This window comes from Echiichthys vipera (assembly GCF_963691815.1).
Source record: "Echiichthys vipera genome assembly, chromosome: 20".
In the NCBI taxonomy this organism is placed as follows: Eukaryota; Metazoa; Chordata; class Actinopteri; order Perciformes; family Trachinidae; genus Echiichthys; species Echiichthys vipera.
In genome coordinates, this window is record NC_139845.1 from 20,435,189 (window position 1) to 20,454,266 (window position 19,078).

Sequence of the window (19,078 nt, forward strand, 5' to 3'; positions counted from 1 at the left end):
TTATTTCCCATCACAGGGTTTCCTCTATGTACATTTTGCACTGGGGGGCTTTGAATGAGAATTATGTTGAATTATGGTATATACTGAATATTCTGCTAATATATTAATGAATTATGGCTTTACCATACAATACATACAATACAGTACTCTTCTTGTGAGGTAGCAACATCCTGTCTCAAGGCTCATTTATGCTCTACGTTAGAGACACATACGGATAAGGACGGAGCCCTCTGTCCATACCCACTGTACTGTACTGCACTGTACACAAAAAAGTGCCGTGAATAGCAGGAGCGAGCAAGTCATTAAAAGCCCAGACAGACATCCTGAAATACTGAAAGCCTCGTTCGTCGTCAGTTTCTTTCATCTGTAAACCAATGTCTGGAATTCTCCATCCACACTCTGGTATGTATTTAGACTGTCTACAAACGCTGCCCGCCATTTTGCCTCCTTCTCAGCAGACGCAGGATCGTTATCTCCTCCGTCGTCGCCATGTTTGTTGTTGTCATAAAGTTGTTGGTTTTTTTCAAACTTTATTGGAGTACCTTTTGATCCGAACGACGCCCTCTAGAGGATGATTTGCTCAACGGTGAGAGTGGTTTTTGGCCTCGCTAAAGTCAACTGTACTGCTTTTATTGATCTATATAATCAAAGATCATGCATTCAAAAATCAAAAACATTTTTCCTGATGTCTGCTACAGCTCGAAACAAAGTTGATGAGAGTGTTAAAGACGCAGCTGTTAATCTAAAATAATGAGCTGAAGACAGAGGGGAACTGCAGATTGTGGGATAATTCTCTGTGGGTTGATCACTACCAGCCACCCCTTTGACATTATATGTAGTGATTAATCCAGTGTTAATATAAGCATGTGCAGCCTAGGTGTGGATTTAGTTTGATGACACAGATGTGATGTACATTGGAGTTCAGAGCATGTGACTAGACACCGTGCTGTGAATGTCAATTTTATGCATACATGGCTACACCGGTCCGTTCTGGGACTAAAGTGTCTTTCCAGCCGTTTACTTCAAACCAGCCACTGTTCATATCCGAGGTGTTAAGCTGTCACCCACTCACATCTTTCAAATATCAGTCGACCATTGAAGGTAAACGCAGAATCCCATGAGTCCCTCTGTTAGCGCTAAGCTGAGATACGTTCATGTGTTTCAATTTCAGTTAGACTGAAGGGCAGTGAAGGACACGGCTCCTTAAGGAAAACAAATTTTACAGGGACTGCCCACACACACATTTATATGTTAGGCTTTTGTTGTGAGTGACATTGAGCTATTTGGCAATGTTGGCCAATTAAGCAGCCCCTATAGAGGCTCTGAATTGATCTAAAACGAACACCAGTGACATTCAAAATAGGTCAAATTCATATTGGCGAACCAATCGGTTTAGAGTCATGGAAACAGCGTTGAAGCAGGACAATTCAAAATAACCCAGCCCATGTTGTTTTCAAAGTCAAATCGCTTGTCTTCATTCAGCTCTTCATAAACTGCAGCCACGTAGAGAATGTGTCCATGTGGAATGTTTGACCAATGACACGTTTCATTTCCATTCCTCAGTGAGTTTTATCCCTTGTTTTACCGCCTGAATTAAGACCGGCTTGCCCTCCAACGGACAGATCAGGCAAGGTAATTACTTTCATCAGCCGCTTTTCACCTGCTCCGATAGTCAGGATTCATTAAGCTTATCAGCTTAATAATCCACATGGACTTAAGCACTGGGGACCTCCAGGGTCCTGCTTAACAAAAGGAATATCACCTGTGCCGTTATCAGCCAGTGACATTCGTTGAGCATGACCCTATATTCTGGCTTCGAAGAACAGTCAGACAGGGTCGCCACGCTCAGACACTCCAATTAGACTTGAGTTAGAGAAAACTTTAGTTTGAGCAGCCAAAGTTAACTGCGATACCTTCGAAGTTTCAATCAAGGACGAACAATCAACAATCAACAATCTAACCTCAAGAACAACTGTTCACAAATGGCCTCCTGTGACTCCAACGACTGTCGCTAAGACTCAATAGAGCACTTACAAAGTCGGAACCAACTTCACACCAACGACTGTCACTCTAACGACAGTCGTTGGCACTTTGGAGCACAAAGGGTTCCAGTGATGTCATCGGCCTTGTGAAAGGTTAAATACCTGGATCTCCACACCAGTTAGTTAGACCAGTCCCAGCCTGGTCAGATGCGTACATGAACTGATGAAGCCTCTTGGATGAGAGGTGAAACGTCTTCCTAGACAAATAACCAAGTCCAGTTGCTTTTGACTGAAATCGCTTTGAGGACAAGAAAGAACCATGCACAGGCCTACAGATTTACTTGACAGCAAAGTGTTTATGTTCTAATTTGTTCTTGACTCTTTTCTCTCTATGGAAATGTGCTTCTGAGTGGGTGACACGTAAGCTACAAGAAACACAAATGTCCTCAAATAAATCTTTCATAGACTTTAATGATTTAAGTCAGTCGCTTTCTTCAAACTGTTTGAATGGAACTAGTCAGGTTTAATAGTGTACTCATCTAAAGCCACACTATTCATCAGTAAACACACACACACTGACACACATACTAGCTGAGAACATATTCTCTCAGGTTTTCCACGTTGGTTTATCTGTGTGTTTTATTCCGACGCTGCTGTTTAATCATTTATCATTCTCAGTTGTACTTGAACGGAGACCCGCAATTATGTTTGTCAGTGGTGAATTTTAATACAGAACCCACTTTCATCTAAATTTCTCTTACATAATCCTTTTCATATCCTCTGCTGTTTTGTCCTGAGAGTGTGCCCTGTTGCCATGGTGATCTATGAGGGGATGGATGCTGTTTGAAGGGCAAATGGGGGGCAAAGGCAGTGAACGGCCTGAATTAGGAACACAGCTGATTGTATCCCTGTAGAGCTCGACCCCGCAGCTCTCCTTCTGTCCTCCCTTTCCTCCCTCTCTATTTCACTCACACACCCACACCCACACCCCCCCCCCCCCCACCCCCCACACACACACACACACACACACACACACACACACACACACACACACACACACACACACACACACAGAGTCGTCCAAAACACCTTCATGGTCCTAAAATAGACACACATACTTGTGTGATGGAGAAACAAAAAGAGGTATCTGAGAGCAGGTTTTCACCAAAGACAAATTACCCCCGTCAGTAGAGGAAAAAGGAGGCCAGGAAAGATAGGCCATCCGTACCCTCCCTTCTCCCTCCTCTATCCTCCCCTCGCATGAGTCTAAAGCTTCTCAACGGCTCACTCAAACTTCACCTCCATGGGAAGCAAGCTAAGTTTTCTCTTCAAATTATTCTGATGTTATTTACTTGGGTTATCTAATACACTTTCAAATTTCACTCCTATGTTTGCCTACTGTTTAGACACACTTCAGCCATCCATGACATTAAATTAGAGACATCACAGCCTACAAAATGTTGTTTATGTCCTAGTTGTAATTACTTATAGGCCTTGTTTTTTTCCAGTTAGCAGCTCGTATTAATTTGAAATCTGCCATGACTGGAAAGCTGAATTTTTACAAAATGACCTCAACTCTATATCGCCTGTTGCTGTCAGCAAATCAGGTCGAAGTAAGTGGCAGTAAAGCATGGACAGTGTAGCGCAGGGTTTCTCAGATAAAATTAAAATTTGTGAAGGTTCCAGAGCATTATAATGTCTAACATGCATTATGACTCAGTGCCACACTGAAGTAGCCTAGTAGTTGTATCAATATCTGTATGGATGTTGATTAAAAGCTCTGTTTCACTGTGTACTTTCTGTTTATAGCACACGCGAGAAATTACTGTGTGGGCAGCTAAATCAGTGCCGTAAACTAGTGATGTTCAAATGAAGCTTCATGAAGCATTTTTTTAATCATTTTCTGAGTTCACTAGATGGAGCTCTCTGTTCCACAAAGAGTTGAAAACACACTGAATTACCATTCATTGAGCCCTTTTCTTTAAACCAAGAGCTCCATCTAGTGGGGTAAACAAATACAACTGATGCTTCATGAAGCTTCATTTGGAATTCACTACGGTAAAGGCTAGCAAAGCTGCACCAGTTAAATTAAAAATGCTCTGTCCAAATTTGGCGTTGTAGACAATACCCATTGTAGAAGGAAAATCTCACCAATTACTGATATGGTGGCGGATTATAGCAAACTTCTGAGCTGGAATGAAAATAGACCTTTTCTATGTGGATTGTGCAAATATGAATATTTGAATATTTGTGCAAAGATGCTCAGAAGACTTTGTCAAAGAATATTTAATATTATTATACAATATACTGTATATATATACTTTTTATATATATAGATGTATTACATTGTTAACCAATTCTCTGCTTGACAAACTACGTGATGACAACCGTTCTAAACCTCTTTCACATACACATGGTCAAATTTTATTACAAAAATATTGTATATCAGCTTTAAACTACCAATCAAGTCTGTGCACGCAGCAGACATGTGGCAGACTCATTTGTTTTTGCATTTTTTGTTAAAAAAACAACCTACCTCCAGGTTTGCAGTGTGTCAGTTAGCTTGTGGCTACAGATTAAACACAAATCAATTTAGCAATATGCAGTATATTTTCAATTAGAATATTTAACCTCTTGAAACAAGATTTTTTTTTATTTTTCACAAAGGATACCTAAATAAGACAAGGCATCTAGATGAGGTAATAATGGCAGTAGCTGTATCTTTGGGCACACTCACACTGTCCGCCCGTACCGTGCCTTGGGCTTTAGGGTACTTGCCCCCATAGCTTTTACAGCCTCTTGGGGTCTCTGTCTGTTGGTAATCCCCTTTTTGTTTAGGCTGCAGTTACTCAAGTCCCTGCCTGTTAGATTCTGACACTTTAATGGCTGAAATGTTGCCAGGTTACACTGCAAGTGACACTGATGTGTGCACATTTTCAGTCTTGAGTTTTACAATGCACTAACTTTAACTGGAAGAACACTAGAACTAACATGCTGTTCCGATGAAGTCATATTCTTTTCAACATATAAAAGTGCTTCATTGTTGCTTCCCTACTTTCCAATATGATCGTTATTAATTCAAATGAGTTAAACATGCAAGACGACACATTCTGCAAACTGATTACAGCTAGGCTTGATGAATGTGCTGGAGGTAGAGTTTTCATGTCAATGTATTTTTGTGCAATTACTTAAAATGGAACCAGTCAAACACAACCAACATTCAACAATATATGAACTGAACATCTGTGATCATAAATACATATTAAGAGAATCTGAATTCTTAAAACAAGGGCCCTTTAAGCTCTGGAGGAAGTTCAGTACAGTTGGGTTGTAGGAGACTGGAGAAAACCATCTGCCAGGTTTTATTTTCTCATAGCGACCAGGTGTGTGGGCTCTACTGAGTAAACACAATGTTTACTCAGAAGTAATAAACACCAACTGCTGAGCTGGTGCTCATCATGATTATCCTCCTATTCAAACAGTGTTTCCATCAGTTGACGAAAACTGAACTTTGTTCAGTTCATTTACAAAAAACTGTGACAGTAGGTACATTTTGTTAATGTGTGTTAACCAACATTTCTCCAAATATGACCTTGAAACAGGAGGATAGGACAAGTGTTTGTTTTTTTTAACTTTACAGATAAACCATGCTGTGACCATTCTCACCAGTATAAATGACGTGTGTTTAGTTAATGGTTTATTTGTGCCAGGTCTACACTCAGAAAATATATTGTATGTCAGGCATGGTCGACCATGTGTGTAATAGAAAGGCATTGAAAAACTGGGCATGAAGGATAACCTAACCTCTGCTCACCATTCTTCAAATAGGAAAAAAGCACATTTCAGTATGCTGAGGATGTGTGTGCAGGTGTCTATGTGTGCGAGGCAGAATACAAGTGTTGTGTTGTGATGTGATGTGAACACATGCTTGGATAAGAACATCATCTCTGACCCCGGTATTCTACCAAAACATACTCAGATGCTGAAGGGATGTGTGTGTGTGTGTGTGTGTGTGTGTGTGTGTGTGTGTGTGTGTGTGTGTGTGTGTGTGTGTGTGTGTGTGTGTGTGTGTGTGTGTGTGTGTGTGTGTGTGTGTGTGTGTGTGTGTGTGTGTGTGTGTGCGCGTGTGTGTTTGTTTGTGTGGTTGAGTGTGTATTCCTGGGAATGAGTAAGTGAGCCTCTTCAGTCTCTGCTGTTTCCCTGTCGGTTGTTACACCATCCTCATCACTCAAGCCGTTTCTCACCAGTGTGATGCGAAAAATACGGTTAAAATCAGCATGAACCCTATGTACACAGACTCCGGTGTTCTAGTCTTTTGACTGCTTAAGGCGCTTTCACAGTGTTTGTCACATTCACCCATTCACACAGACATTCACAGTGATGGCAGTGGACATACCATACCATCTAATCTAACCATTCACACCACATTTGCACACCCATGTGCAGCACAGGGAGCGATTCGGGGTTCAGTGCTTTGCCCAAGGAGACTTCAACTTGTGGACCGGGGGAGTTGGGGATCAAACCGCCGATCTCTCTAATGGAGGAAGACCCACTCTACCACTGAGCACACAGCCGCCCCGTCAGCGTCTGGTGTTCCATTTCTGCATGTTTCATGAATGATGCCCAGTGAGTTTCCTTCTAAATATTGCCTGAGTTCACTACCAGAGCTACCCCCAGTGTATTGCAAGTGCGGTAAACCACCAGGCCACAGGTGATACTGGTACAAAAAAATGTTCCCCCTTCTTGTACGGGGGTGCTTTTTTTAACTCACCTATTTAAATGTAGTTTTTCAACCTTCATAATATATTTCAAAGACCCTTGTGATGATACATCAACTTGCAATAAGTTTTGTGACACATCTGTCGTATCCTGACAGAGTCTATATCGCTTTCACTGGCACAATGCAACTTCGGATTTCGGGTCGACACCTGTGCACAGAAAAACTACAAAAAAATCGACTGCTTTATGACATACGGACCTCGATATATTTAGCGTCTGAAAAAAATTATAAAACCCATGAAATTATATCCATATGGCATTTCACGCTACTCTGGTACTTCTGGCTTGGGCCTGGGTAGACTCAAAAAGAAGAAAAAAAACGCCCTGGGCAGACTGCGTTGCGTATGTCCTTGGCTTGTAAACAAATGCATGTGTATCCCATGATCATGTAACCACAGCAACTTTTACGACAATAGTCAAATAAAATACTGTTTCCCAACTACAGGGGGAGCCCGAGAGCAAATCATCCATGTTGTTGCTTTAAATCATATTAAGGCCTTAAATTATGCCTAATTAAGGATATATGGCCACTCTGGGTGTCACAAGAGGCTAGCTGTCTTCATTCGACCCGCCTCAGCTCCGCCTATTTTTTGATAATACATCCATGTGAGTAAGAGTCAGGATAGCACTGCCAAGATGATGATGTATAAAGAGACCTGGAAACAGCATTCACGGCCGAGCCCGTTCATTCCTATGAAAGCTGCTCAGTGGCGCAAAACCCCTTCAGACCCGCATTTTTTTTGGCTTCTCAAAAAAATATTTTAAAACTGATTCTGACTCTTCTTCACCATAGAAAGAAAGTGGAAAAAACAAATTTTTGGTAACTCATGTTTTTAATAGTATTTTTTCATGTCCATTCCAATGGACGCCACGACTAGATGGGCGTAAAACGACATAAAAACTTAAGAAAAATAAGGCTGAGTTTTTCTTCATAGCAATCAATCAGGTATGACCTTAACATTTGGAACTGGATGTTTGCATGTTTTGAGTCCGTGTACAGTTCTGAACATGCATATGAATTTGACAGGTGTATCACAGCATAGGGAACAGCAGTGAGGTCATCGCCAGGAAAACCTGGAGCCTGCAAGAAGATAGAGAAATGATGCAATCTTGTAAAAAAATGTAATTGTAGATTAGGTTACCTGAAGAAAAAATGACTGGAACTTCTAATACATAACCATACTTTTTATAGTATGAAATTGAACTGATAGAACGTTAACTTGGAATGGAACTTGAACTTGATGTTTTCATATATTCTCATTTTCGATGAGAAGCCTTGAAGCAGTTTCGGTGTGGCACAAAGCACAAGTGGATGTTGCACTTGTCACAAAAGACATGTTTCTTTCCAGTACAGTATGGCATCTTGCATCTGGTAGCCTCTTTCTTTTCATCATAATTTGGCATGTGGTCAACCATGTCATACTGCACTTCAGGTAGAGGCCTTACATCCTGAACTGGTCTGTGAGCTGGTCTGTGGGGGACATGCTGTGGTTCTGGAGACATACTGGGTCTTCCACGTTTTGCTGCCACTGTTTTTTGGACTCTCACGAGACCCTGGGCCACATTCATCTTGAAGTGGAGGAGATCCTGGATGTATTTCCTCTGGATATTGGCCCTCTTGGCATCCAGCCTGTACTCCAACCAACTGTTGACCACAGCCATGTCATAGGCATGTGTGATCATCCTCAGGGTCCACTTTCTTGACCGAATTTCTGTACGGTACAGACTGACAAGTTGATCAAGCAGGTCAACGCCGCCCATTGCTTCATTGTACAGCTTAACCACCTCTGGACGGGACACCATCAAAAATTGGGCCTTCTTTTTGTCCCACCGCTGCACTTCATCCATTCTGCCAACACTGACGAAGTTGGAGGCCATGACAACTGGTCTGTTGTCATACCATTTGACCAATGCCACTTTACCATCACGACTTTCGACTTCATCACAGCTTCCCCGAGGCTTTTTGGCCATCTCTTTGTCAGACTTTAGTGGAGGCCTGGCAAAGCGAGAGACCCTTGCTGTCCCAGCAGCATGAATTTTTCTCTCAGCCAGCAGCTCCAGAAGATTGTATGTTGGGAAATAATTGTCAAAATACAACTTGTGGTTGGCCTCGGTGATTCGCTGGCTAAGATGGTACACCAGACAGCTCCATTGTAGTGCCTTGGTGCAGCAGGAAGTCGTAGGCCATGCCACTTTTCCCACACAGGAAGTATATTTTCACCCCCCATGGGTGTGGCTTACCCTTGATGTATTGCTTGACAGACAGAGCTCCACGAAATGGCACCATTTGTTCATCTACACAAAGGTTCTCTTCTAGTGGAAGCTCCAAGCATCTACTGCGTATGGCATCATAGAGAGGACGTACCTTGAAAAATACATCATTGTTGTCAGCTGGCTTCTCCAAATTGTTGACCAAATGCAAATGTGACCGGAGCTGGAAGAATCTATCACGGGGCATGGCGTTTTGAAAAATACCAATGTCCATCCCAGCTTCCCAGTACATGGAGACTCTTGGCATTTTCATCACTCCCATAGCAAGGTGGAGACCCATTAGGGTTCTGATCTCTCCTGAACTTGTCGGTCTGAAACTTAGTGTACCACTTTGCATGGCATAAACATTTGTGTTGTCGGCCATCAAATTGAAGATCTCATCTGGTAGGTACTGTCTGAAGTAGTCATAGGGTCTCATGGGATGATCCTCATGAATTGGAGGATTCTCAAAGGAAGTGTCCATGATTGTACTGAACGGCCTGTGACGCCACTTGATTTCTTCCTTCCTGGTTACTGTCATCTCCTCCTGTCCTCCTCTGTCCTCCTCTGTCCTCCTCCTGTCCTCCTCTGTCTCTACACTGTCTGCCTCCTCTATCTCGATCTCATCTGCCACATCAATTTCTTCTGGCATGCATATAACCTCTCCACTGTCCCTCTCTGAATATAATAACAAAACAATCACATTTTAACTCGTTTTATGTATTCTTACTCTTGAACTCTTATGCATTCCATTTAGATCTTGCATATAATGGCAGAATTCCACTGGATGCGTGTGTGTTGGGTGGGCTGCACTGGGTGTCTGCTCTGTGCTCTGGGCGCCGCAGCTGTGACGGAGCCAGAACGCGGCACAGCCGCAGCTGGCCACGCACACAGATTGACTAGAATTGAAACATTTCGACTCGTGCCAAAGCGCAGACGCAACGCACACGCATCTGGTGGAATTTAGGGGTCAGACACTGAATTGATAAAAAACACATACTAAGAATTAAAAACACTCATAATTTCCAAACTTACCACCTATCTGAATCCTGGTTTCATCCTCCTCATTTCCTGAATTCAAGGAGTCAAGTTCAGATAATTCTCCATTTACAAGACGTTCAAGGAAGTCTTCGACTTTATACCCTACAAAAGCATTATGTACAAAAATATATATTTAGAATGTTATAATGAATGAATAAATAAACTGTGAAACATACTTTACCTATGAAAAGCTCACATGTATTTTGTTTCTTTATATACTGAAACTAAACATGTGACTGTTAGCTAAACCCGCCCAACTCCTGATGTCCACTGCAATGGACATTGAACTTTTAAAAATTCCTATAAATGAATGGTATGATATATGTTCAAAATAACTTCAAATATTATCACTTGTAACAGTTAAAATTATACTGATAGCAAATTTGTTTGGCCAGCATGAACATAAATGTATATTTTAGATTGAAAATGGGCACTTACTCTTCCCTCTCTGCAGTCTGACGTCTGTCACTCTCTCTGAGCGTGCTCAAAGTCATGACATGATTGTGATTGGATAATCAGGATCCAATCAATAACCAGCATTGCTGACATTATTCAATTACACAGTATTTATTGGTTTAGAGACAGAAATGTGTCTTGTCCATTCCAATGGACACAGGGTCTGAAGCCATGTCCAAAAATACCAGAATGAACGACAAAAAATCGGGAAAAAATCATTTATTCTTACGGCTCTTCTTTCCAAATGTTATCGTATGGAATGGATCAAATTCTGATTCACAGGGGATGTGAAGCACAAAAAAAAATTCTCTTTGGCCATGTAAGTCAATGGGTCAGAGGGCATCGCATGATGCACTTGTTATACCGTATGCAATCCTACTGTTTGGCCGCTTTGTCAAATTGACTTCAGAGCCAGCACACTTCCTGGAGGCCTGCTGGAGGCTTTTCAGAAACCTGCGTGTGACGCCATGGAGACTGCGTCCATATTTTATACAGTCTAAGGATCAGAGAAAAAAGTAACATCACTCTCACTGACTGGGAAGGGTGACACAAATCCAAATACATCCCTTTTATGTCAGCATACACACCATTGTTCAAATACAATAATTGTCAATGATTAAGCGAAACTTAAGAATGAAACAGTAGCAGCAATAACATGATTGTTTGATTCAATCCTTTGATGCATATGATAACAAGTGTGAGACTTCTAGTAAAATAACCTGATTTTAGAGAGAAGAAAGAAGGTCCTCAGATAATCTGAGTGACACTGAGGTGGTGTACTGTCATTTTTGTCTTAGTCTTAGTCAATTTTACTAATCATTCACACAATTTAAAATATTAAAATTTTCTCTGAAATACAGTTTGCAGGCATATTTAATTTAATTAATATTTACATTTATTCATTTAGTTGTATTTATTTATTTATTTAATTATTATTGACACACTGAGTAACTTATTGAATGAATGTGAACTCATGTTCACCAAAAGGTCCCTTTTATTTTGAAGTCAGTTCTTTTATTTTGAAGTCTGTGCACAGTGTGCTAACCTCAACAACCCAGTGTTTTTTAGAAATTCTTATTTACCTTCTAAAGATTCTCATGCCGGCTGCTTAAAAGAACGATGCGAAAACTATACTTGATGTACAAATGCAGTTAATTACTATGAACCCAATACCAATGAAGTTGGGACGTTGTGTAAAATGTGAATAAAAAAAAATACAATGATTTGCAAATCCTTGTCAACCTGTATTAAATTGAATACACTACAAAGACAAAATATTCATATTAATGTTCAAACTGATCAACTTTATTGTTTTTTTGCAAATATTCACTCATTTTGAATTTGATGCCTGCAACACGTTCCAAAAAAGCTAAGACAGGGGCATGTTTACCATTGTGTCACATCACCTGTTGGAGTTTGGGAACTGAGGACACTATATGTTGAAGCTTTGTAGGTGGAATTATTTCTCATTCTTTCCAAATGTACGACAGTTGCTCAACGGTCTCTGTCAACCAATGATAACAATCTGAATAGTTATCAGTGCTTTTCCTCTTTGGCCTGGAGGACATAATGTCTATGATTTCCCCAAAAAATTTAAAATGTAGACTCGTCAGACTACAAACTTAAACTATTCCTTGGACTATTAGGGTGGTGAACCTCGTCCCATTCTTGCTTGTATACGACTGAGCCTTTCAGGTATGCTCTTTTTATACCCAATCATGACACTGACCTGTTTCCAATTAACCTGTTCACCTGTAGAATGTTTCAAACAGGTGTTTTTTTGATGATTCTTCAACTTTTCCAGTATTCTATTGTCCCTGTCCCAGCTTTTTTTGTAACGTGTTGCAGGCATCAAATTCAAAATAAGTGAATATTTGAAAAAAATAAAAAATAAAATAAAGTTTATCAGTTTGAACACAAATATCTTGTCTTCGTAGCGTATTCAATTGGATATAAGTTGAATAGGGTTTGCAAATCATTATATTGTTTTTATTTCAATTTTACACAATGTCCCAACTTTATTGGAATTGGGGTTTGTACATTTAACGTAGAACAATATACTAAGTATATTCTATATAATCGCCCACCCCGAGAGAATCCTTAACTCCAGCATCCATTATGTAAGATCAGGCTGCCATTTAGTGTTTATGATCGGTGTTATCAGACAATCAAAGCCAGGAAATATGCTACAGTTTAAAATACAGTGTGAATTCTGTACTTTCTTCCATTCATTCAGTATTGTTACAGATCCTTATCAACACTTGTAAGCTGGCATATTAAAAAAAAAACCTCTAATAAATGCGGTACTATGCCATTTGGACAAGAATCAATCCAGGCCTACTTACTTCAAACAACACTTGATGGACCCGACTCAGTGACTCAAGAATGCATACAACTACTTAATATGCACTAATATTGCTGCTACATCTACATGCAAAGGCAGGTACAGGTGAAGTAAAGCAGCCACAGTAACACATATTTCACACACAGCGTTTCCCCGGTTATAAAAGACGTGTTAGTACGAAGGCTTGCCAGCCAACATTATGCCAGATGGCTTCCTGCTGAAGCAAAGCTTACCCATATGTCAATCCACAGTAATGACTCCCATCAGGGTTGCAGGAGGGAGAAAGGTTACGCGCTCAGCCATAGGCTTCAACCGCTACCAATCTCCCTGCATCGGAACTCAGATCTAAGAGACACTGGTGAGACAGATATGACACATTTGGATGATTCTGATTCTGAGTGTGTTATTTAAAGTTATTTCATTACTGCAATGCCGACACCCTGAAGTTATGTTGAAATTAACCCTTTCTAGAAAGAATGATATCAAATATCGAAGTACATGAATAATATTAACCTGAAAGAAGTCAGATGAGGTGATGAATGATGTTTCTTCCTGTTGAAAGACAAATGACGCTGTCCTTTAATCTGATTGATCAGATAAGGTCAAATGTTTGAATGTCTCATTCGTCATTTCTAGCGTCAGGCAAGGACGGTCATTTTTCACGTGTCTTGTCTTGGTCTCTACCGGTCCTCTAAAAAACCTGCCAGCAGCCGTTTGGCTTCAAAATGTCCAATTTTCATTGTGAACATGTGTTTGTATGGCAGGATGACTGCAAGGACTTCCATTCAGTAGCTCAGTGGAGATGAAAGGACAGCATTTTCTATGGCTGAAGTTCTGCTGAAAGCCCCAAGGACAAATCTTTTTGCTGGAAAAAAAATCTCTGCCCCTTCAGCTAAAGGTTAACAATTCAAATTCAATATGTCACGGTCTCCATGGATGCACAGATAAAGACTTTCAACATATTTTTTAAAGGTATAAGATAGCTTCACTTTGACTACAACACGACTTTTCCTCCTGGCAGATTGTCAGTTTGAGTAGAAAGAACTCAGAAACCTTGCGTTTGTTGTTTTGTGGTGAGACTATTTTACTTTTGTTATTAAGGGCGCACTCACATATGGCCCGGTTGATCCATCATCGCAATGTGTCTCTTTGTTTTTGAAACAGGGTTCTGTAGACCTCTGAGTTTTTGTGCGATTTGACCAACTGTTTTTTAAATACTCCACCTCCGCATTAGAACACTGCAACCCTTCAGCGCCATCTATTTAAGGGTACGTCCACACCATCAAAAACAAGCTTTTTTTTTCTCTGTCCTTCTTAAAAAGTTTTCGATACACACAGACTTGACTCAAGAAATACCTGCGTCCACACAAAACTGGTGAAATCGACTCAAACGATAAATATCTATTGAGGGGAACAGTCACATATAAATAGTTCCAGGACCGCCTTTTATCCTCATGCTCGTGTATGTGCTATCGTGCCGTGTCGAAAACCCGCGTCTCTTAACCGGGGCAGGGCCGGGAAGCGTGCCATGCCTAAGTTTCACTCACACTGGTCAAACAAAGTAGACTTTAGCTGTGAATCATGCTTGGGCGCAGTACAAATAAGTGTGAGTGCGCCCTAAGTGATCTTGTTACCAAAGAAACAGGACGTGCAACTGAAAGGCCCTTCATTGACACGCAGGTGTTCTCTTCTGTGTCTGATTTGACCTTCAGGTTAAAGATGGGCAGGGTTGGGCTGGGAATATAAAAACATATATATATATAAATCTCATACAAATATCAATGTTATGAATGTGTAAATGGGTATTAGGTATTATAGACAGAACACAAAGCAATTTTTGCTCTGCCACAAAGGCATATAATTAAAACTGGCACAAATGTATGTCTGTGTGAGTTTAAAATATTTAAAAAGGGGGAAATTGAGTCATGGTTATCCCGGGGCTTTATGAATCTACTTCATGAATATACAGAGGTGAAAGAAAAACAAGAGAGACTGGAGGGAAATAACAAAAGAACTGGAGCGCTCGGTGAGTTCTGAGATTAGTCAGAGGCTGAGCTGAACACAGACACAGACATGTGCAAATGTTGCTAGCTATCTTGTGTCCCACCCTATGTTCCAACCCACAGTCCTGAGAGGTCTAATCAGGCTAAATAAGTGGAATCACCTGCGGGTGGTGCATGGGTGGGAAGGAGCTTTAACAACCCTTGACTTTCAATTGGCCCTGAGACTTGAAATAACTACCGAAAAGTCTAACTCTGCAATTAAAGTCAGTTCAAGCAGACTGCAGCTGCAGTCAACGAGGTGATACGATTTTTACATGTTTGCGTTCAACACTTAGAAGCCTAAATGTAGCCTGGCAGAACCAATAATCAATTGACAGACTATTGACTAAAACTAGGGGAAAAGATTTGAATGCATAATATCTTGCACCTGTCGTCATAATCGATTACAATCTATATCAAAATGTCAATATTTTAAACCCATGCATCATTTTTTACTTCAACTAAATTATTTATATCAGTGTTACCCCCAAATTAATTCTGCATTGTATAGACCTTTTTTAAAAGTTGTAAACATAAACATTCGAAATGTGTCCAAGTTTCATTCCTGTTGCAGTGAATGGACATCGGCTGACAGGAAGTTAACAAGGACCAAGGGTGTTGCCTAGCAATGGAATTCCATTTTTTTTTTTAAGAAAGTTAAGTAGTGAATGTAACAACTACATTACATGAGTACTGATAAATTGTTTTGAAAGAAGTTAATATGAAGAACAGACAGAACAGCTTTAAAAGTGACATATTTTCATAATAATTAAAATATTTAAAGAAACTTTAAAAAAAAAAAAAAGTGTTACATTGGAGAAAGAATATTGGTAAAGGTCAGCTGAGGGTGGATTTTTCCTGTTGAAAATGAACTATGACATAGATTTGAAGCTAAAAAAAACAGCCGGACTGAACATCTCAAAGTGTTAATACCAAAAATAAATAAATCTGGATAAAATAAACGAAAATTTAAATATGGAACAGAGCATAAACTGATTTCAGCAGAGCAGCAGTTATCCTTAGTCGACGGCATTAATAATGCCATACTAGACCAAACAACCTTATTGTTACAAATTGTTCTCGTTCAGACCTTTATTTTGAAGGTGAAACTTTTATTTTTTTATTTTTAGTTTCCGCTTCCTTCTCATTCTAAAGCTTAGGTGCTGTGAAATGAACTCCTCCCTGTGCATTCAGTCAGTATATCACCTGCCTGACTGTAAACAGGCAAACCTGCTGGAGGCTTTTGAGTGTGTTTATCCCTGATACCTGCACACCTTGTCTCGGTGATGCTGGGTAAAGGTTAACAAAGGCAAAAGTAATGTTATGTGCAAATTCTGTGTGCATTTCTTACATTTTGGCACCGAGCCCCATGTTATTATCTTTTTAAATGGTGAACGTTAATGATAATGTTACTGCTATAAGGTTGATGTTGCGAAAGCACGCTCATAAATAAATAAAGCTGCCATATGAAGTTAACGTTTATTTAAATAAATCATCTCAGGTATGATGACATTAACTGACTTTGTGTGTCATCTTTGACAACATTGGAGCCATGATACACGTCCTATCAGAGCCGATTAATTGGCCAATCCGATCAACTGGTTGACCTTTACAATTTGGTGTAGAGTATGAATGTAGCAGCCTGGGATCCAGAAGAATCGCCTGATGTTTTATTGTCAGATCGCAGAGGAGCGTCAACAGTCCAAATTTGAAAAGTCACATGTCACAGGTTTTGCTGTTCTCATTGGATTTAGGTCCATCCCGTTGCGTCCAGTCTGCAGGTCTGTCCATCGCACCAAACTCACGAAACTCAGATATAGGCGAGGCCGCACTGATCAAACATGACACAGTCTCAACCAAGAAGCCTGCTTGTTTTCAGAGTCTTATTTAAACAAGGGGGAAAAGTCCTATATTCATTCATTTGTTCTGAAAAGCTTTTCAGCATTTAGAGTGAAACTGCCTTAGCAGTTTTATTTCATTGTGTTTCTGTTTTCTTTTCAAAATCCTTCAGAGCAGAGTCATCATTTCTTTCAGAGAGATTGGTTTCTCTGCTTTTGAGATGCCACCATTTTAGCACTGCGATTCACCTCTTTGCCTGTTGCCAAGCAACTCCTGACACTTTGGGGATGTTGAGTGAATGCACCGTGCTGTTTCCACATTGTTTTGTACCGTGCACCTTAGGTTTTTTTATGTCATCCACACGGACTGAAGCATGCTCAGCTAACAGAAATCTGTAACTCTTATTTTCCAGGCAACAAACAAGACCCAATAACTAGTGCAGCTGGAACATGGACTGTGGCAAATTAACACTTTAAGTCCCTGTTTTGGATGCAACTGCTAAAATCAGTGGAACAAAGCAACAAAGTCCATCCAATTAATTTGAATTTATAGCTCTTATGAACTATATGGAATTTTTAAAAACATTTTTTTACATGGCTTTGTGACAGCTGGTTCTGTTCTGAGTGGTGAGTCTCAATTTATTACAGCGCTTTGTTGAATACTCAATTCTGGTCGATCATTCTATGGTCTGGCCATATGAAGAGGCAAAGTCCCTTCCCTTTTGGAGAATATATGTATGATTATGAATGGAGAGAAGCAAATAATCAGGTTTAAACTGTGCCATGAATTACACATATGATGTCTGTCAATTTAACAGATAATTTTGCAAGTCAAGAAAGTCACAGTTTGTCAGGGTTCTACTTGCAAAAATGACCGGCTCGCTACATGATCCCTTACTTTGCTAACCAGTGTCCATAACATCCATACTTTAAGCGTATCAACTTAATAGGGCTAATTTTAGACAACATATGTACATATCTCCCAACATGTTATATAATGCATTGTTTATCTCACTAACGCCCTGTTTACACGACAACGCTCGCGGGTAAAAACAACAAAATATTTTATCAGATGTGCCTTTCGTTTGGATGGCGACTGCGTTTTTGGGGCTTAAAAACGCAAAAACGTAAAACCACCCTCCAGAGTGGAAATCTTAATAACGCCCCACAGTTGTGTTTCCGATTAAAGGGGCAAAAACACAAAAGTGTGCACTGATCTTCTCACGCTGGCTACACACATCCATGTGCAGAATACAGGTAAACAACAACAAACATGTGGGACTATTTCCATCGGAAATTCAAGTGTCCTGGGTGGAGCCGAGGCGGTGCGAGGCTGCAGATCCCTGTCGTGCTGTCAAGCGTCCTTCTCTTCTGCTGTTAGGGAGAGAAGTAAAAGGAAGTTTCTACACATGCACCAGCTCTGGGTGGGGTTGGGTGGCAGTGCTTCACAGCACCACCTAACACCTGACGTGCATACTAGATTGAATTTCACACACTTTTGCATGACGGTATGCACACAGATTTCCCCCAAAAAGACACTCGTCTAAACGCCACTTTTGCGTTTCCTTTCTAGATCGTCTTCGTCTAAACAGGGCCTAAAGCTGATGAACACTACGCAGGTTTCCTCAACAACTGTAGTTTCTTCTCAGCCAGCAAATGTTACAAGACAACAAATCTAAAATGAACCCTCCAGGTTTAGTTATTTTTAAATTTAGTTCATTTTAAAGGTTGAAAGGCAAATGTAAACGCATTTCGCAAGCTATTCATATTTTATAAATGGATCAGATACTGGATATCATTTATTATATACTGTATTAGTTTCCATCAGAAACTAGAGCCTCATAAATGCTACATTTGTGAAACTAATACTCTATCCTTATTTGAGAATAACAGTTTATCATTATCAGACATTTTTATATGAACCCCTTACATTTGGATATTTTACAGAAATATTTTAAACATATCAGTTAATAAAAGACAAAAGAGGCACTTGATGAAGTTGTATGTAATTCAGCTCCTTCCAATCTCCGAGTCTACTTCATTATACAGTTAAAGTTTGATATATTTCCAACATCTTCTTGACACAGGGTTTCCCAGTCTACATCTGAGCTGTCTGTAAAATGTTCCGTGTGTCTCTACATGCACAACGGTGTTATTTCCCCACTCTGGAGTCACTCGCAGGCCTGGCACAGCTTCACTCTGTAAAACAGGAGCTCCGTGTGCGGTTGCTGTATTTACCCTCTCTGGCATCGTGATGGATGAAGAGCCGGCCCGCTGCCGCTTTAAATACTTCAACCGTGTCTGCTTGAGAATTCTGCCGGAAAGGATAGACACGCTCCCCGTGCA